The 20,993-nt window shown below is 43.1% G+C and overlaps 2 non-coding genes across 2 annotated transcripts; one reads left to right on the top strand and one right to left on the bottom strand.

The window, feature by feature from the left end:
- Positions 1–8,719: 8,719 nt before the first annotated feature.
- Positions 8,720–8,792, bottom strand: trnaf-gaa (transfer RNA phenylalanine (anticodon GAA)). The gene has a single exon. It is a non-coding gene; the product is annotated as a tRNA-Phe (tRNA).
- Positions 8,793–15,142: 6,350 nt separating this feature from the next.
- Positions 15,143–15,233, top strand: trnar-ucu (transfer RNA arginine (anticodon UCU)). The gene is given in 2 exon segments: positions 15,143–15,179; positions 15,198–15,233. It is a non-coding gene; the product is annotated as a tRNA-Arg (tRNA).
- Positions 15,234–20,993: the final 5,760 nt, after the last annotated feature.

Raw genomic sequence — 20,993 nt, 5'->3', positions numbered from 1 at the left:
CCAGTTCTGGGCACCAGGCTTCAGAAAGGACATCAAAGCTTCTGAGACAGTTCAGAGGAGATTTACTAGAATGATACCAGAGTTGAGGGGTGTCAGTTCTCTGGACAGGCTGGTGAAGCTGGGATTGTTCTCCTCAGAGTAGAGAATGTTAAGGGAAGATTTAATAGAGATGTTCAGAATCATGAAGGATTTTCATAGGGTAGAGAGGGAGAAACTGTTTCCACTGTCCTGGGGGTCAGTAACCAGAGGACACAGATTTAAAATAATTGGCCAAAAATGTCAAGGGGAGGTGAGGAGAGATCTTTTTACCCAGTAACTGATTCGGATTTGGAATGAATTGTCTGACAGGGTGGTGGAAACAGATTCAATTATAACTTTCATAAAGGAATTGGACAAATATTTCCAAGTGAAATTCTCCAGGATTATGGGGAAATTGGCAGGGGGTTGGACTAATTGCATCTTTTTGTCAGAGAGTCAGCAGAGGCACAATGGGGCCGAATGGCCTCCTTCTGTGCTGCATGATTCTATGAACAAAAGAACGAGGAGCCGGAGTCGGCAAGTCAGCCACTCGAGCCTGCTCTGCCATTCAATACAATCATGGCTGATCTCATCATGGCAGTTCTTGTTTCTTGCCAGTAGATGTCACTTCACTCCAAAACAGTAAAGTTTACAAATCTGAGAAAGACACAACAGGAAATAATTGTTCACATTATAGTGAATGTGTGGGATTTAGAAATACTAGGAGTAGAGACGAGTTATTACTTGTCTGCTCGATCCCCATAGCCCTGTAAAATTATTTCCTTCAAGTGCCCATTCAAATTCCTTTTGTAATCCTCGATTGTCTCCATTTCCACCGCCCTCGTGGGCAGCGAGTTACAGATCATCACCAATCAGTGTAAGAAAGTTCTTGCGCACATTACCCCTGTACCTCCTGTCCAAAACCTTCAATCTGTGTCCCCCTAGTCCTTGTACCAATAGTTAACGGGAACAATGTTTCCTTGCCAACTTATTTAAAACTGTCATAGCCGAAAACAAATCTATCAATTCTCCCCTCACTCTCCATTGATACAGGCAGAACAGCCCTAGCTTTTCCAACCTAACCTTGTAACTAAAATCCTCCATCCCTGGATCCATTCTGGTGAATTTCCTCTGCATCCTCTCAAGGACGCTCACATTCTTTCTTAAGTGTGGTAAGCAAAACTGGAAGCAACACTCCAACTGGGACCTCACCAGAGCTTTATAATGGTTCATCATAACTTCCCTGCTTTGTACTCAATGCCTCTATTTATAAAGCCCAAGATCCCATATGCTTTGCTAACCACTCTCGCAATATGTCTTGCCACCTTCAAAGATTGATGCACATGAACCCCAAGTCCCTCTATTCCAACAAACACTTTAGAACTGTGCCATTAAGTTAATATTGCCTCTCCCTATTCCTTATGCCAAAATACATCACCTCACACTTGTCACTATTAAATTCCATCTGCCACCTGTCTGCCCATTCTGCTAGCCTATCATTGTCCTGTTGCAGGCAGTTCATATCATCCTCACTGTTTGCCACTCCTCCAAGTTTGTTGTCATCGGGATATTTTGAGATTCTACTCAATATTCCAAGATCCAAGTCATTTATCTTCAGCAAACAAAGCAGTGGTTCTAGCACTGACCCTTGGGGAACACCACTGTCGACTATCCTCCAGTCTGACAAAGAATCATTTAATAAGACTCGCTGTTTTCTGTCCTTAAACCAATGTTCTATCCAATTGGACACTGACCCTCCTATACCACGAACCTCAATTTTGTAAACCGCCCTTTTATGTGGTACCTTGTCAAACGCTTCCTTAAAATCCATATAAACAACATCCAATGCATTCCCTTCATCAACCTGCTCTGTTAGTTCATCAAAAAATGCAATTAGATTAGTCAAGCATGAACTCCCATTTATAAATCCATGCTCACTCTACTTAATTAACTCAAACCTTTCCAAGTGACTGTTGTTTTTTTACCCTGATTATTCTTGCTAACACCTTACGCACCGCTGCTGTTAATCTAACTAGCCTGTAGTTACCCGGACTGTCCTTGCACCCTTTCTTGAATAAGGGTGTCGCATTTGCCACTGTTTAATCCTCTGGCACCTCCCCCGTATCCAGGGAAGATTGGAAGATTATAGCAAGCCCTTCCGTTATCTGCATCCGCATTTCCTTTCGCACCCTGGGATGCCAGCCATCCAGACCAGGTGATTTATCTACCCTAAGCACAGCCAGCCTTTTTAGTACCTCCCTCTCTCAATTTGTACCCTCTCCATTGACTCTACTCTCTTCACGTCGACTGATATTTTGTCACATTCCACTTCCTTAATGATCACTGATACAAAGTACTCATTGAGGAGATCAACATTGCCCTGCACCTCTAAGCTTATATTATCCTTTTTGTCCCTAATAGGCCCGACTCAACCTCTTACTACCCACTTATCATTTACATGCTGCTCGAAGGTTTTTGGGTTTCCTTTCATGTTGACTGCCAGTCTATTCTCATAGAAATAGAGAATAAGCAAATATAGAAGATGTAAGTATTTTCCATCCTTGATGAGGTGGAACTTTCTGATGTTGTGGGTGGTAATGACTTGTCCCACGAGTGTGGAGGAAGCAGCGACAATCAATGATTTGAATAGGAAATTAGATGGATACTTGAAGGAAAGAAACATGCAGGAGGAAAGGGATCGAGCTGGTGAGTGGAACTGACTAGATTGCTCCGGGGAGAGCCAGCATGGACGTGATAGGCCAAACGACCACCTTCTATGCTGTAAATGACTCTGTGTTGTTTCTCAAATTCAATCCACTGGTGCTTGGTAAATAATTTCAAAGTAAATTGTGCAACCGGAATATCAGAACCAAGGCAAGGGACGCATAAGGAAGCAAAATTGCTGAAACCTGGGATTGAAAAATCTTGAGTCTGACGCTCTCCCAACTGAGCTATTTCAGCCCTACATTAACAATGGCTTGGTGTCCTTGTATTGGAAGAAAATACATACATTCAAGTTTTCCAAAAAATTAAAGAACACAACATGTGAGTAATATTCCCCATTGCTTTCTCAGTACTGATGGATTGTGAAGCGGGAGACAGCCAGAAGTGCCACTGAGCCGCACAGACCCCGAGCTGAGAATGAAATGAGATCAAATTCAATCTTTCATAGTGAGATGCTGCTGAGAGGTAAGAGTCCTGAATCAAAGCGAGACTTGCTCATTTCAAACACTCCCTGTACTCTCTGCTCATGAAGCCTTAAAAAAGGGAAAAACAGAATGGCACTCAAACTCACAACCCTGCCATTAAAAGTCACATATTCGACTGACAGAGCTGTCACTTCTACTCGGTTTCTTATTGGATGGATGCAACTCCAACGCAGGGGTGGCATTCAAATCCTCCAATGGGTCCACATGTCAGACTGAGTTCCATGTTGTACACTCAAGCAAAGGAAATCTGCTCACTTCCAAAACTATCAGCGAATTGAAGCTGATTACAATCAACATCATCAGAGGTCAGAACTGCCTGGTGAAAGAAGACACCCTGAAGACGGATCCACAATTATTCAAAGGCATCGACAAAGTGAAAAACAAGACAATCGATGAGTCACTGCAAGCCAAACAACAGAAACACTGAAGAATTCCATTCCATTCCAGTCCAGAACCCAGTCCTGTTGTTTTTGGAGTCAGGTCACAATTACAGCAACAACTTTATGTTCCCACTTGGCTATCTGTACATTTAGGTAATTACAATTTTGTCGACAAGCTCTTTGAATCCAGTTGTCTGGTCCTCAAGCCAGCTCCGTATGGAAGTCAATTCCACCTTCTGCAAGGCTGAAACCAATAGATAACCTTAATCTAAAAATGCCAGCAGACCAGGGCTCGTCCGGGACTTGAAACCGGGATCTCTCGCATGTTAATTAACCATACTCCCTAAGTGAGAATCATACCCCTAGACCAACGAGCCACTGACAGGTTAGGCTTTATTAGCTGCTGTGGAATTTCACTGGAACCCCCCAGCCAATCATCCATTTTTTTTCAGATCAAAGCAACATCCTGCAAATGCTGAAATAAAAACAGAAAGTGCTGGAAATGTTCAGCAGCTCTGGCAGCATCTGTGCTGTGAGAAACACAGTTAACGTTTCAGGGCACTCACCTTTTGTTTCAGCCATCCTTTCAGACTGCTTCTGTCCATCCAATCTCACTTTCTATTCTATCCACATTCTAACCATTCACTACGTTACTACATTTTTCATGAATTCCTCATTTCTTTTATTAATGACAATTTTGTATTTCTGGTCTTTGCTTCAGACACCACCACAAGTGGAATCATGTCTCCACCTACCCAATCAAACCACTTCGCTGTATCCTCACATTGCAATGTTTCTTGAACCCTGACAGACTGTGGAGTTTCTGCTGCTTGATTGCAGTTCTTGCTTCCCGCCAGTAGATGTCACCTCACTCCAATACAGTGAAGTTTACAAATCTGAGAGAGACACAACAGGAAATAATTGTTCACACTATAGTGAATGTGTGGGATTTAGAAATACGAGGAGTGGAGACGAGTTATTATTGCACTCTGCTATTACATCTTTTATAATGGACTCCATCATTTTCCCCACGACTGATGTCAGGCTTCTTTTGGGCCTCCTTATCTCGAGAGACAATGGATACGCGCCTGGAGGTGGTCAGTGGTTTATGAAGCAGCGCCTGGAGTGGCTACAAAGGCCAATTCTGGAGTGACAGGCTCTTCCACAGGTGCTGCAGAGAAATTTGTTTGTCGGGGCTGTTGCACAGTTGGCTCTCCCCTTGCGCCTCTGTCTTTTTTCCTGCCAACTACTAAGTCTCTTCGACTCACCACAATTTAGCCCTGTCTTTGTGGCTGCCCGCCAGCTCTGGCGAATGCTGGCAACTGACTCCCACGACTTGTCATCAATGTCACACAATTTCATGTCGCGTTTGCAGACGTCTTTATAGCGGAGACATGGACGGCCGGTGGGTCTGATACCAGTGGCGAGCTCGCTGTACAATGTGTCTTTGGGGATCCTGCCATCTTCCATGCGGCTCACATGGCCAAGCCATCTCAAGCGCCGCTGACTCAGTAGTGTGTATAAGCTGGGGATGTTGGCCGCTTCAAGGAGTTCTGTGTTGGAGATATAGTCCTGCCACCTGATGCCAAGTATTCTCCGAAGGCAGCGAAGATGGAATGAATTGAGACGTCGCTCTTGGCTGGCATACGTTGTCCAGGCCTCGCTAACCGGTACATAATTCGTTGTTTTCTTTCTGCCTCTTTTTTTAAATAGTGGAGTTACATTAACTACCGTCCAATCCATTGGAACTGATCCAGAGTCGATAGAATTTTGAAAAAAGACCAGAAATGCATCTGCTATTTCAAGGGCCACTTCCTTAAGTACTCTGGGATGTAGATTATTAGGCCCTGGGGATTTATCGGCCTTCAATCCCATCAATTTGCCAAACATTCCCTACTAATACTGATTTCATACAGTTCCTCCTTCTCACTAGACCCTATGTTACCCGACATTTCTGGGAGATAATTTGTATCCTCCTTTGTCAACACAGATCCAAAGTATGTATTTAATTGGTCGGCCATTTCTTTGTTCCCCATTATAAATTCCCCCGTTTCTGACTGTAAGGGGCCCACATTTGTCTTCACTAATCTTTTTCTCTACACATATCTATAGAAGCTTTTACAGTCAGTTTTTATGTTCTCTGCTAGCTTAATCTCATACTCTATTTCCCCCTTCTTAATCAATCCTTTTGTCCTCCTCTGCTAAATTCCAAACTGCTCACAATCTTCAGGTTTGCTGCTTGTTCTGGCCATTTTATATTTCTCCTCCTTGGATCTAATACTTTCCTTAATTTCTTTTGTAAGCCACAGTTGAGCCACCCTTCCTGTTTTACTTTTGCACAGACAGGAATGAACAATTGTTGTAATTCATCCATGTGCTCTTTAAATGCTAGCCATTTCCTATCCACTGTCAACCCTTTAAGTAACGTTCCCCAATCTATCATAGCCAACTCCCGCCTCATACCTTCATAGTTTCCTTTGTTTAGATTCAGGACCCGAGTCTCGGAATCAACTCTCTCACTCTCCATCTGAATGAAGAATTTTATCATGTTATGGGCGCACTTGCCCAAGGGACCCCACACAACAAGATTGTTAACTAATCCTTTCTCATTGCACAATACCCAGTCCAGGATGGCCTGTTCTCTAGAGGCGTTATACACCTCTATCAATTCTCCACTCAATCTCCTTTGAGAAAGGCAGAATAATCCTAGCTTTTCCAACCTAACCTTGTAACTAAAATCCCCCATCCCTGGATCCATTCTGGTAAATCGCCTCTGCGTCCTCTCAAGGACCCTCACATTCTTTCTAAAGTCTGCTGAGCAGAACTGGAAGCAACACTCCAATTGGGGCCTAACCAGAGTTTTATAATGGTTCAGCATAACTTCCCTGCTTTTGTACTCAATGCCTCTATTTATAAAGCCCAAGATCCCATATGCTTTGCGAACTACTCTCGCAATATGACTTGCCTCCTTCAAAGATTGATGCACATGAACCCCAAGTCCCTCTATTCCAGTACACTCTTTAGAACTGTGCCATTAAGTATATATTGCCTCTCCCTATTCCTTCTGCCAAAATACATCACCTCACACTTCTCACTATTAAATTCCATCTGCCACCTGTCTGCCCATTCTGCTAGCCTATCACTGTCCTGTTGCAGGCAGTTCATATCATCCTCACTGTTTGCCGCTCCTCCAAGTTTGTTGTCATCGGGATATTTTGAGATTCTACTCAATATTCCAAGATCCAAGTCATTTATCTTCAGCAAAAAAAGCAGTGGTTCTAGCACTGACCCTTGGGGAACACCACTGTCGACTATCCTCCAGTCTGACAAAGAACCATTTAATAAGACTCGCTGTTTTCTGTCCTTAAACCAATTTTCTATCCAATTGGACACTGACCCTCCTATACCACGAACCTCAATTTTGTTAACCGCCCTTTTATGTGGTACCTTGTCAAACGCTTCCTTAAAATCCATATAAACAACATCCACTGCATTCCCTTCATCAACCTGCTCTGTTAGTTCATTAGAAAATGCAGTTAGATTAGTCAAGCATGAACTCCCATTTATAAATCCATGCTCACTCTCCTTAATTAACTCGAACCTCTCCAAGTGACTGTTGATTTTTTACACTGATTATTCCTTCTAAAACCTTACCCACCGCTGCTGTTAATCTAACTAGCCTGTAGTTACCCGGACTGTCCTTACACCCTTTCTTGAATAAGGGTGTCACATTTGCCACTGTTTAATCCTCTGGCACCTCCCTCGTATCCAGGGAAGATTGGAAGATTATAGCAAGCCCTTCCGTTATCTGCATCCGCATTTCCTTTCGCAACCTGGGATGTGAGCAATCCGAACCAGGTGATTTATCTTCCCTAAGCACAGCCAGCCTTTTTAGTACCTCCCTCTCCTAATTTGTACTCTCTCTATTTCCTCTACTTTCTTCACTTCCACTGATATTTTGTCAAATTCCACTTCCTTAGTGATCACTGATGCAAAGTACTCATTAAGTAGATTAACATTGCCCTGCACCTCTAAGCTTATATTATCCTTTTTGTCCCTAATAGGCCCGACTCAACCTCTTACTACCCACTTATCATTTACATGCTGCTCGAAGATTTTTGGGTTTCCTTTCATGTTGACTGCCAGTCTATTCTCATAGAAATAGAGAATAAGCAAATATGGAAGATGTAAGTATTTTCCATCCTTGATGAGGTGGAACTTTCTTATATAAAAACAAAATACTGCGGATGCTGGAAATCTGAAACAAAAACAAGAAATGCTGGATTCACTCAACAGGTCTGGCAGCATCTGTGGAAAGAGAAGCAGAGTTAACGTTTCGGGTCAGTGACCCTTCTTCGGAACTGACAAATATTAGAAAAGTCACAGATTATAAACAAGTGACGTGGGGGTTGGGCAAGAGATAACAAAGGAGAAGGTGCAGATTGGACCAGGCCACATAGCTGACCAAAAGGTCACGGAGCAAAGGCAAACAATATGTTAATGGTGTGTTGAAAGACAAAGCATTAGTCCAGATTAGGTGTGAATATACTGAATAATGAACATCAGCAAGTGCAAACCTGAAGAAAAACAACCTGAAAAATACAGTGGGTAAGCAAACTGAACAAACTAAGATGAAATTAAATAAATGCAAAAAAAGATTGTAAAAAATGTAAAAAGGAATGCAAAAAAAAAAAGGAAGAAAAAATAACTAAAAATGACTAAAAATGAAAGTAAAGTGGGGGGCTGTCATGCTCTGAAATTATTGAACTCAATGTTCAGTCCGGCAACTTTCTTATGTTGTGGGCGGTAATGTCTTGGCCCACGAATGTGGTGGAAGCTGAGACAATCAATGATTTGAAAAGGAAATTGGATGGATACTTGAAGGAAAGAAACTTGCAGGAGGAAAGGGATCGAGCTGGTGAGTGGAACTGACTAGATTGCTCCGGGGAGAGCCAGCATGGACGTGGTAGGCCAAATGACCACCTTCTATTTTGTAAATGACTCTGTGTTGTTTCTCAAATTCAATCCACTGGTGCTTGGCAAATAATCTCAAAGTAAATTGTGCAACTGGAAAATCAGAACCAAGGCAAGGGACGCATAAGGAAGCGAAATTGCTGAAACCCAGAATTGAACCAGGGACCTTTAGATCTTCAGTTTAACGCTCTCCCAACTGAGCTATTTCAGCCCTACCTTAACAGTGGCTTGGTGTCCTTGTTTTGGAAGAAAATACATACATTCAAGTTTTCCAAAAAATTAAAGAACACAACATGTGAGTAATATTCCCCATTGCTTTCTCAGTACTGATGGATTGTGAAGCGGGAGACAGCCAGAAGTGCCACTGAGCCGCACAGATCCCGAGCTGAGAATGAAATGAGATCAAATTCAATCTTTCATAGTGAGATGCTGCTGAGAGGAAAGAGTCCTGAATCAAAGCGAGACTTGCTCATTTCAAACACTCCCTGTACTCTCTGCTCATGAAGCCTGAAAAAAGGGAAAAACAGAATGGCACTCAAACTCACAACCCTGCCATTAAAAGTCTCATATTCGACTGACTGAACTGTCACTTCTACTCGGTTTCTTATTGGATGGATGCAACTCCAATGCAGGGATGGCATTCAAATCCTCCAATGGGTCCACATGTCAGACTGAGTTCCATGTTGTGCACTCAAGCAAAGGAAATCTGCTCACTTCCAAAACTATCAGCGAATTGAAGCTGATTACAATCAACATCATCAGAGGTCAGAACTACCTGGTGAAAGAAGACACCCTGAAGAAGGATCCACAATTATTCAAAGGCATCGACAAAGTGAAAAACAAGAAAATCGATGAGTCAAAGCAAGCCAAACAACAGAAACAATGAAGAATTCCATTCCATTCCAGTCCAGAACCCAGTCCTGTTGTTTTTGGAGTCAGGTCACAATTACAGCAACAACTTTATATTCCCACTTGGCTATCTGTACATTTAGTTAATTGCAATTTTGTCGACAAGCTCTTTGAATCCAGTTGTCTGGTCCTCAAGCCAGCTCCGTATGGAAGTCAATTCCACCTTCTGCAAGGCTGAAACCAATAGATAACCTTAATCTAAAAAAATGCCAGCAGACCAGGGCTCGTCCGGGACTTGAACCCCAGATCTCTCGCATATTAATTAACCATACGCCCTACGCGAGAATCATACCCCTAGACCAACGTGCCACTGACAAGTCAGGCTTTATTAGCTGCTGTGGAATTTCACTGGCACCCCCCAGCCAATCATCCATTTTTTTTCAGATCAAAGCAACATCCTGCAAAAGCTGAAATAAAAACAGAAAGTGCTGGAAATGTTCAGCAGCTCTGTAAGCATCTGTGCTGTGAGAAACACAGTTAACGTTTCAGGGCACTCACCTTTTGTTTCAGGCATCCTTTCAGACTGCTTCTGTCCATCCAATCTCACTTTCTATTCTATCCACATTCTAACCATTCACTACGTTACTACATTTTTCATGAATTGCTCATTTCTTTTATTAATGACAATTTTGTATTTCTGGCCTTTGCTTCAGACACCATCACAAGTGGAATCATGTCTCCATCTACCCAATCAAACCAGTTCGCTGTCTCCTCACATTGCAATGTTTCTTGAACCCTGACAGACTGTGGAATTTCTGCTGCTTGATTGCAGTTCTTGCTTCCCGCCAGTAGATGTCACCTCACTCCAATACAGTGAAGTTTACAAATCTGAGAGAGACACAACAGGAAACAATTGTTCACATTATAGTGAATGTGTGGGATTTAGAAATACTAGGAGTGGAGACGAGTTATTATTGCACTCTGCTATTACATCTTTTATAATGGACTCCAGCATTTTCCCCACGACTGATGTCAGGCTAACCGGTATATAATTCGCTGTTTTCTTTCTGCCTCTTTTTTTAAATAGCGGAGTTACATTAACTACCGTCCATTCCATTGGAACTGTTCCAGAGTCGATAGAATTTTGAAAAAAGACCAGAAATGCATCTGCTATTTCAAGGACCACTTCCTTAAGTACTCTGGGATGTAGATTATCAGGCCCTGGGGATTTATCGGCCTTCAATCCCATCAATTTCCCAAACATTCTCTACTAATACTGATTTCATACAGTTCCTCCTTCTCACTGGTACCTATGTTCCCCAACATTTCTGGGAGATAATTTGTATCCTCCTTTGTGAAGACAGATCCAAAGTATGTATTTAATTGGTCTGCCATTTCTTTGTTCCCCATTATAAATTCCCCCGTTTCTGACTGTCAGGGGCCCACATTTGTCTTCACTAATCTTTTTCTCTACACATATCTATAGAAGCTTTTACAGTCAGTTTTTATGTTCTCTGCTAGCTTACTCACATACTCTATTTCCCCCTTCGTAATCAATTCTTTAGTCCTCCTCTGCTAAATTCCAAACTTCTCACAATCTTCAGGTTTGCTGCTTGTTCTGGCCATTTTATATTTCTCCTCCTTGGATCTAATACTTTCCTTAATTTCTTTTGTAAGCCACAGTTGAGCCACCCTTCCTGTTTTACTTTTGCACAGACAGGAATGAACAATTGTTGTAATTCATCCATGTGCTCTTTAAATGCTAGCCGTTGCCTATCCACTGTCAACCCTTTAAGTAACGTTCCCCTATCTATCAAAGCCAACTCCCGCCTCATACCTTCATAGTTTCCTTTGTTTAGATACAGGATCCGAGTCTCGGAATCAACTCTGTCACTCTCCATCTTAATGAAGAATTTTATCATATTATGGGCGCACTTCCCCAAGGGACCCCACACAACAAGATTGTTAACTAATCCTTTCTCATTACACAATACCCAGTCCAGGATGGCCTGTTCTCTAGAGGTGTTATACACCTCTATCAATTCTCCACTCAATCTCCTTTGATATAAGCAGAATAATCCTAGCTTTTCCAACCTAACCTTGTAACTAAAATCCCCCATCCCTGGAACCATTCTGGTAAATCACCTCTGCGTCCTCTCAACAACCCTCACATTCTTTCTAAAGTCTGCTGAGCAGAACTGGAAGCAACACTCCAGTTGGGGCCTAACCAGAGTTTTATAATGGTTCAGCATAACTTCCCTGCTTTTGTACTCAATGCCTCTATTTCTAAAGCCCAAGATCCCATATGCTTTGCGAACCACTCTCGCAATATGTCTTGCCACCTTCAAAGATTGATGCACATGAACCCCAAGTCCCTCTATTCCAGCACACTCTTTAGCACTGTGCCATTAAGTATATATTGCCTCTCCCTATTTCTTCTGCCAAAATACATCACCTCACACTTGTCACTATTAAATTCCATCTGCCACCTGTCTGCCCATTCTGCTAGCCCATCACTGTCCTGTTGCAGGCAGTTCATATCATCCTCACTGTTTGCCACTCCTCCAAGTTTTATGTCATCGGCATATTTTGAGATTCTACTCTGTATTCCAAGATCCAAGTCACTTACCTTTAGCAAAAAAAGCAGTGGTTCTCGCACTGACCCTTGGGGAACACCACTGTCGACTATCCTCCAGTCTGACCAAGAACCATTTAATATGACTCGCTGTTTTCAGTCTTTAAAACAATTTACTATCCAAATGGACGCTGACCCTCCTAATCCATGAACCTCAATTTTGTTAACCACCCTTTTATGTGGTAATTTATAAAATGCTTTCGTAACATCCATATAAACAACATCCACTGCATTCCCTTCATCAACATTCTCAGATAGTTTATCAACAAATGCAGTTAGATTCGTCAAGCATGAACTCCCATTTATAAATCCATGCCCACTCTCCTGAATTAACTCAAACCTCTCCAAAGGACTTGATTTTTTGCCCTGACCTGTTGGTCTCGTGCTGATAGCAAGCTCAGCATAGAGCATGTATTTGGCAATGTGACCGTCATCCATTTGGCCCAGTCAACAGAGTCAACGCTGACTCAAGAGGGCAAACATGCTGCGGATCCCTGCACGCTGGTGTACTTCCGCATTCGGCACTCTGTCCTGCCAGGAGATGCCCAGTATCCATCTGAGGCAGTGGAGGTGGCAGCTGTTCAGCCGCTTTTTTTGGCTTGTATAAGTTGTTGATGCTTCTCTACTATAAAGGAGGGTGCTGAGAACACAAGCCTGGTACACGTGGAGCTTTGTACTTTCGGTCAGTTTGCTGTCGGTTCACACTTGTCTTCTCAACTTTGACATGACAGCTGCAGCATTGGCAATCCTGGTGCTGATTTCAGTATCAAGGGACAGATTGCTGGTGATTGTTGATTGAAGGTATGTGAAGCTGTTGACAACCTCCAAAGTGAGGTTGTCGATGTTGATGGAAAGTGGAGTCTCTCCGCCCTGGCCCATAACTTTCATCTTCCTGATGCTGATCGTCTGTCCAAACTCTTGGCAGGCCAGGGAGAACCGATCTACAAGCTGCTGTGACTGAACTTCATTATGGGATGTCAGCACAGCATCATCAGCAAACAGCAACTCACAGACTAGGAATTTACCCCCTTTGGTCTTGGCGCACAGTCTTGCCAAGTTGAACAGCTTGTCGTCAGCTCTGATGTGCAGGTGAACACCCCCATCTGAGTCACTGAAAGCGTACAATAGCAGCATGGAGAAGAATATGCCAATTATAAATGATGTGATAACCAGACAGTTCGAAAATGATGATATGATTGGGCAGAGTCAACATAGATTTATGAAAAGGAAAACAGGTTTGAAAAACCTGTTGAGTTTTTTGAGGATGTTACCTATAGAACAGATAAAGGAGAACCAGTGGATGTGTGGTATTTGTATTTTCCTTTGGTAAGGTCCCACACAGGAGGTGAGTAAACAATATTAGAGCACATAGGCTTGGTGATTATATACTGATATGGATTGAGAATTGGTTAACAGACCGAAAACAGAGAGCAGGAATAACGGGTCCTTCTCAGGATGGCAGGCTGTTACTATTGGGGTACTGCAAGGATCAGTGTTGGAGCCACAGCTGTTAACAACCTATATAAATGATTTGGATGTGGGGATTAAATGTAATATTTCCACGTTTGCAGATGACACAAAGCTCGGTGAAGTGTGAGTTGTGAGGAGGATGCAGAGAGGCTTCCAGGGGACCTGGAGCGGCTCAGTGAATGGGCAAGAACATGGAATATAATGTGAATAAGTGTGAAGTTATCCACTTTGGTGGAATAAACAGAAAGACAGAGTATTTCTTAAATGGTGAGAGGTTGGGAAGTGTTGATGTCCAAATGGACCAGGGTGTCCTTGTTCCTGAGACACTAAAAGCTCTTGTGCAGGTGCAGCAATCAATTAGGAAGGCAAATGGTATGTTGTACCCACACGAGGGGTCATGAGTACAGGAGTAAAGATGTCTTGCTGCAATTGTATAGAGCCTTGGTGAATCCGCACTGGAGTATTGTGTACAGTTTCGTCTCCTCATCTTATGGAAGATACACTTGCCATAGAGGGGGTGAAACAGAGGGTCAACAGACTAATCTTTTTTTTGCATTTATTTCATTTCATCTCAGTTTGTTCAGTTTGCTTACCTACTGTTTTTTCAGGTTTGTACTTGCTGCTGTTCAATATAAAGTCCGTTAACACCTAATCTGTACTAATGCTTTGACTTTCAACACACCATTAACATATTGTTTGCCTTTGCTGCATGACCTTTTGGTCAGCTATGTGGCCTTGTCCAATCTACACCTTCTCCTTTGTTATCTCTTGCCCCACCCCCACCTCACTTGCTTATAACCTGTGACTTTTCTAATATATGTCAGTTCCGAAGAAGGGTCACTGACCTGAAACGTTAACTCTGCTTCTCTTTTCACAGATGCTGCCAGACCTGCTGAGTGGTTCCAGCATTTCTTGTTTTTATGTCACCAGACTAATCCCTGGGATGGTTGGATTGTCTTCTGAGGAAACTGGGCCTGTATTCCTTAAAGTTTCGAAGAATGAGAGGTGATCTGATTGAAACTGACAAAATTCTTACAGGGCGTGACAGTGTGGATGTAGACAGGATGTTTGCCCTGGTTGGTGAGTCTAAAACCAAAGGACATCGTATCAGAATAATGAGTAGGCCATTTAAAACTGAGATGGGTGGAATTTCTTCACTCAGACGGTGGTGAATCATTGGAATACTGTGCCCCAGAGGGCTGTGGCAGCTCAATCATTGAGCATGTTCAAGACAGAAATTGATAGAAATCTTGATACTCATGACATCAAGGGATATGGGCATAGCACGGGAAAGGGGCTTTGAGGTAGATGATCAGCCATGATCGAATTGAGTGGCAGAGCAGGCTGGACGGGCCGAATGGCTTACTCCTATGTTCCTCTGTTCCTAAGAGAGTTGGCGCCAGCGTGCAGCCCTGCTTTACCCCACTGCTGATCTTGAAAGCGTCTGATGTTGCTCCATTGTAACTGATGGAACTGTGCATGTTCTCGTGGAAAGAAGAGATGATGCCCAAGAGTTCAGGAGGGCAGCCTATGTTCCATCGCAGTTTGAAGAGGCCGTCTCTGCTGACAAGATCAAAGGCCTTAGTGATGTCGATAAAAATGTGTGTGGCTCTGTGGCGCAATGGATAGCGTGTTGGACTTCTAAATGATGACTAAGAAGGTATTCAAAGGTTGTGTGTTCAAGTCCCACCAGAGTCAGATTTTGGACCAGAAACAGAAGAGCGCAATGGAACAACAAATGAAAAAATGCGCCAAAAGCACAGACTCGAAGACAGAGCGAGAGAGAGAGGAGCAGAGCAGGGGAAAAAAAAAATCGAAGAGTGACGTCACAATGGAGAGTGAGAGCAGGGAAACAGAGAGCCGCTGGGGTGAGTCTACAGGACTTGGTTCTTCCTTCGTTGCAGTGGAAGGAGCTGTTTGGTGAGGATCTGGTAAGCTGTGATATCACAGGCAAGCAGGTAGTTGATTGGTTTGGAAGAACCGACCTGCTTGATGCGCATCTGGGAAGTGATTGAGGTCCATTTTAGTCCTAACATTTAAAATAGTAGCAAACTAGTGGTAAGTTTAATAAAATATGCAATAAAATGAATAATTGAATAAAATAATTAAGTAGTTAATTGAAACACGTTAAGGATGACAGGACAGGTGATGTGTCACAGCTGCAGCATGTGAGAGCTCCTAGATGCCAGTGTGATCCAGGGCAAACACGTCTGCAGTAAGTGTTTGCGGCTCAAAGAGGGAGAAAAGAGGAATGTAGTGGTAGTAGGGGACAGTATAGTAAGGTGGATTGACTCTGTTCTCTGCAGCAAAGAGCAAGAGTCCAGACGGCTGTGTTGCCTGCCGGTGCCAGGATTCAGGACATCTGCTCAGGGCTGGAGCGAAACATACAATGGGAGGGGGAGGATCCAGTCGTCGTGGTCCATGTCGGTACCAACGACATAGGCAGGACAAGGATAGAGGTTCTGCAAAGTCAGTATGAGGAACTAGGCACCAAATTAAGAAGCAGAACCTCAAAGTTAATCATCTCTGGATTATTACCTGAGCCATGTGCAAATTGGCAAAGGACAAATAAGATTAGAGAAAGTAATGTGCGGCTGAAAGACTGGTGTGGTAGTAGTGGGTTCTGGTTCGTGGGGCATTGGCACCAGTACTGGGGAAAGAGGTGGCTGTACCGTTGGGATGGTCTACACCTGAACCGTGCTGGTGCCGGTGGTCTAGCGAGCCACATAACGAGGGAAGTAGAGACGGTTTTAAACTGAATAGTGGGGGCAAGGGATCAAATTTGGGATGATATGGTGAATCAAGGAGGAGAGACAAGGCAAGAGAGAAAGGTATAAATATGGGAAATGATAAACAGACTGTGACAGGAAGGGACAGAGCAGACAAATCTAAGAGTAAATCGACAGATAAGGCTAGAGGTGACAAAAATAATAAAAGGACAAAACTAAATGCTCTGTATCTGAATGCATGGAGCATTCGAAACAAAACAGATGAACTGAGAGCACAAATAGAATAAATAAGTACGATCTGATAGTCATTACAGAGACATGGGTGCACTGCAACAGAGATTGGGATGTGAATATTGGAGGTTACATGGCATTTAGGAAGGACAGGAAGCTTGAAAAAGGTGGCAGGGTACCTCTGTTAATTAATGATGGTATTAGCGCAATAGAGAGGGATGACCTAAGTTCAGGAGATCAGGATGCAGAAGCAGTTTGGGTACAAATGAGAAATCATAAAGGCAAGAAGTCTCTTGTGGGAGTGGTGTACAGGACAGCTAACATTAACCACACTGTCGGATGGGATATAAAGGAAGAAATAATGGCAGCTTGTCAGAAAGGTACTGTGATAATTATGGCGGATTTTAATCTACATATAGACCGGAAAATTGAGATGGGCAGAGTTAGCCGAGATGAGGAGTACATAGAATGTTTTGGGGATAATTTCTTGCAACAATACATTCTGGAGTCAACCAGAGAGCAGGCTATACTAGACCTGGCATTGTGCAACGAGATAGGATTAATTAATGACCTCATAGTTAAGGTGCCCCGAGGTAGTAGCGATTATAATATGATTGAATTTTACATTCAGTTTGAGGGAGAGGGGAGTGGGTCCCAGACAAGTATTTTAAATTTAAATAAGGGCAATTATAAGGTCATGAAAGCAGAGCTAGCTAAAGTGAACTGGCAACTTAGGTTAAGGGATAAGTCAATAGAGATGCAGTGGCAGACATTTACGGGGATATTTCAGAATACACAGAATAGATACATTTCAACGAGAAAGAAAAGTTCCAAAGGTGGGGCTCACCATCCATGGTTCACGAAAACAGTTAAAGATACTATCAAACTTAAAGAAAAAGCCTATAATTGTGCAAAGGTGGGAGGCAGGTCATACGATTGGACAGAATATAAGAAAAACAGCAAAAAATTACTAACAGATTGATAAGGAAGGTAAAATTAGAGGATGAGAGTAAGCTCGCAAGAAATTTCAAGACAACCAGTAAGAGTTTCGATAGATATTTTAAAAAGAAAAGAGTTAACAAAGCGATTGTTAGTCCTATAGAAAGTGTGTCTGGGGAATTAATAATGGTTAATTAAGAGATGGCAGATGAATTGAACAGATACTTTGCATCGGTCTTCACTATTGAGGATACAAATAACATCTCAGTATTAGCCGTATGTCAGGAAATTGAAGGGATGGAGGAACTCAAGAAAATTACAATCACCAGGGAAGTAGTACTAAACAAATTGTTGGAGCTGCGGGTTGACAAGTCGCCAGGTCCTGAATTGGCTAGTGAGATAGTTGATGCGCTGGTTTTAATATTCCAAAATTCCCCAGATTCGGGAAGGTTCCGTTAGATTGGAAAAGAGTGAATGTAACTCATTTATTCAAAAAGGGAGGGAGACAGAAAGCAGGAAACGACAGGCCAGTTAGCTTAACATTTGTCTTAGGGAAAATGTTTGGAGCTATTACAGGGGATGTTATAGCAGGGCATTTAGAAAAAATTAAGGTAATCAGGCAGAGTCAACATGGTTTTTTGAAAGGGAAATCATGTTTAACCAATTTATTGGAGTTCTTTGAGGCAGTTACATGTGCTGTGGATAAAGGGGAACCAGTGGATGTATTGTATTTCGATTTCCAGAAGGATAAGGTGCCATATGAAAGGTTATGGCAGAAAATAAAAGCTCATGGTGTCGGGTGTAACATATTGGCATGGATAGAAGATTGGCTAGCTGACAGGAAACAGAGAGTCAGCATAAATGGGTCATTTTCTGGTTGGCAAGAAGTAACGAGTGGTGTGCCACAGGGATCTGTGCTGGGGCCTCAACGTTTTACAGTTTATATAAATGACTTAGATGAAGGGACTGAAGGTATTGTTGCTAAATTTGCTGATCACAAAGATAGGTAGGAAAGTAGGTTGTGAAGAGGACATAAGGGGGCTACAAAGGGATGTAGATAGGTTAAGTGATTGGGCAAAGACCTGGCAAATGGAGTATAATGTGGGAAAGTGCGAAATTGTCCACTATGGCAGGAAGAATAAAAAAGCATATTATCTAAATGGTGATAGATTGCAGAGATCTGAGATGCAGAGGGATCTGGGTGTCCGAGGGCATGAATTGCAAAAGGTTAGTATGCAGGTCCAGCACGTAATTAGGAAAGCTAATAGAATGTTATCATTTATCACCATGGGAGTTGAATACAATAGTAGGGAGGTTATGCTTCAGCTATACAGGACATTGGTGAGACCTCTTCTGCAGTACTGAGTACAGTACTGGTCTCCTTATTTGCGGAAGGATGTAAATGCATTGGAGGTAGTACAGAGAAAGTTTACTAGACTAATACATGAAATGGATGGGCTGTCTTACGAGGAAAGATTGGACAAGCTAGGCTTGTCTCCGCCAGAGTTTAGAAGAGAAAGAGGCGACATGATTTGTTATTTAATTTATTAATTAACAAATTAGCTATCCTCCAGTCTTCGGGTACCTCACCCGTGGCTAACGATGATACTAAAATCTCTGCCAGAGCCCCAGCAATCTCCTCCCTTGCTTCCCATAGCATCCTAGGATACATCTGATCAGGCCCTGGGGATTTATCCACCTTAATGCGCTTCAAAACCTCCAATACCTCCTCCTTTGTAATGTTGATATGCTGCAGGAGATCGCTGTTCCCTAGCTTGAACTCACTAGCTTCCATGACCTTCTCCACGGTAAATACAGACGAGAAATATTCATTTAAGACCTCGCCCATTTAGCGTGGCTTCACACATAGATTGCCACACTGATCCTCAAGGGGACCTACTCTCTCCCTAGCTACCCTTTTACTCTTAATATACTTATAGAATCTTTTAGGATTCTCCTTTATCTTATCTGCCAGGGAAATCTCATGGCCCCTTTTCGACCTCCTAATTTCCTTCTTAAGTGTACTCCTACATCCCCTATACTTCTCGAGGGACTCGCTCGATCCCAGCTGCCTATACTTGACGTATGCCTCCTTCTTTGTCCTGACCAGACCCTCAATATCCCTCGTCAACCAAGGTTCCCTGAACTTGCCAGCCTTGCCCTTCCATCTAACACCAACATGCTGGCCCTGAACTCTTCGTATCTCACTTTTAAAAGCCTCCCACTTGCCAGACGTCCCTTTACCTGTAAACAGCCTCTCCCATTCAACTTTTGAGAATTCCTGTCTGATGCCATGGAAATTAGCCTTCCCCCAATTTAGGACTTCAACCTGAGGACCAGTCCTATTCTTTTTCATAACTATCTTGAAGCTAATAGAGTTATGGTCACTGGTCCCAAAGTGCTCCCCCACTGACACATCAACCACCTGCCCATCCTCATTTCCTAAGAGGAGGTCGAGTGTAGCCCCTTCTCTAGTCGGGCCATCCACGTACTGCTTCAGAAAACTATCCTGAATTCACTTAACAAATTCTTCCCCATCTGATCCCTTAGCACTAAGGCAGTCCCAGTCAATATTAGGGAAGTTGAAATCACCTATTATTACAACCCTATAATTCCTATACCTATCTGTGATTTCCCTACTTATATGCTCCTCCACTTCCCTCTGACTATTGGGGGGCCTATAGTATAATCCCATCAAAGGGATCACCCTTTTATTATTTCTCAGTTCTACCAGTATGGCCTCACTGGACATTCACCCAGGGATATCCTCTCTAAGTACTGATGTCCTCCCTAATCAATAGTGCAACTCCCCCTCCTCTCTTACCTCCACCTCTGTCACGCCAGAAGGATCGGTACCCCGGAACATTGAGCTGCCAGTCCTGCCCATCCCTCAACCACGTTTCCGTAATAGCTACAATATCACAATCCCATGTACCGATCCATGCTCTGAGTTCATCTGCCTTACCTGTAAGGATACTTGCATTAAAGTAAATGCAGTTTAGCCTACCAGACCTTACACGCTCCCTGTCCTGCCCCTGCCTGGCCTGCCTACTGGTCTTGCTTGCTTTAACCTCTCCATTTGCCTCAACTATCTCATTGGAGAGACTAATACTTTGGGTCCCACCCCCGCTGCAAGACTAGTTTAAACCCTCCCGTGTATTACTACAAAATCTCCCTACAAGGATATTGGTCCCCTTCCAGTTCAGATGCAACCCGTCCCTCTTGTACAGGTCACCTCTGCACCAGAAGAGATCCCAATGATCCAAGTACCTGATGCCCCCCCCCCGCCTTCGCCAGTCTTCAGCAACGCATTCATTTGCCTAATCCTCCTATTCCTACCCGCACTAGCACGTGTCACAGGGAGTAATCCTGAGATTACAACCCTAGAGGTCCTGCTCTTTAACCTTCTGCCTAACTCCCTATATTCACTTTGCAGAACCTCATCTCTCTTCCTGCCTATGTCGTTCGTACCAATATGGACCACGATCTCTGGCTGCACACCCTCCCCTTTCAGAATTTCCGGCAGCTGCTCCGAAACATCAAAGACCCTAGTATTAGG

Source organism: Heterodontus francisci, unplaced genomic scaffold (genome assembly GCF_036365525.1).
Source record: "Heterodontus francisci isolate sHetFra1 unplaced genomic scaffold, sHetFra1.hap1 HAP1_SCAFFOLD_421, whole genome shotgun sequence".
NCBI lineage: Eukaryota > Metazoa > Chordata > Chondrichthyes > Heterodontiformes > Heterodontidae > Heterodontus > Heterodontus francisci.
The sequence above is the reverse complement of the archived record's forward strand: the minus strand, read 5'-3'. Positions and strand labels throughout refer to the sequence as shown.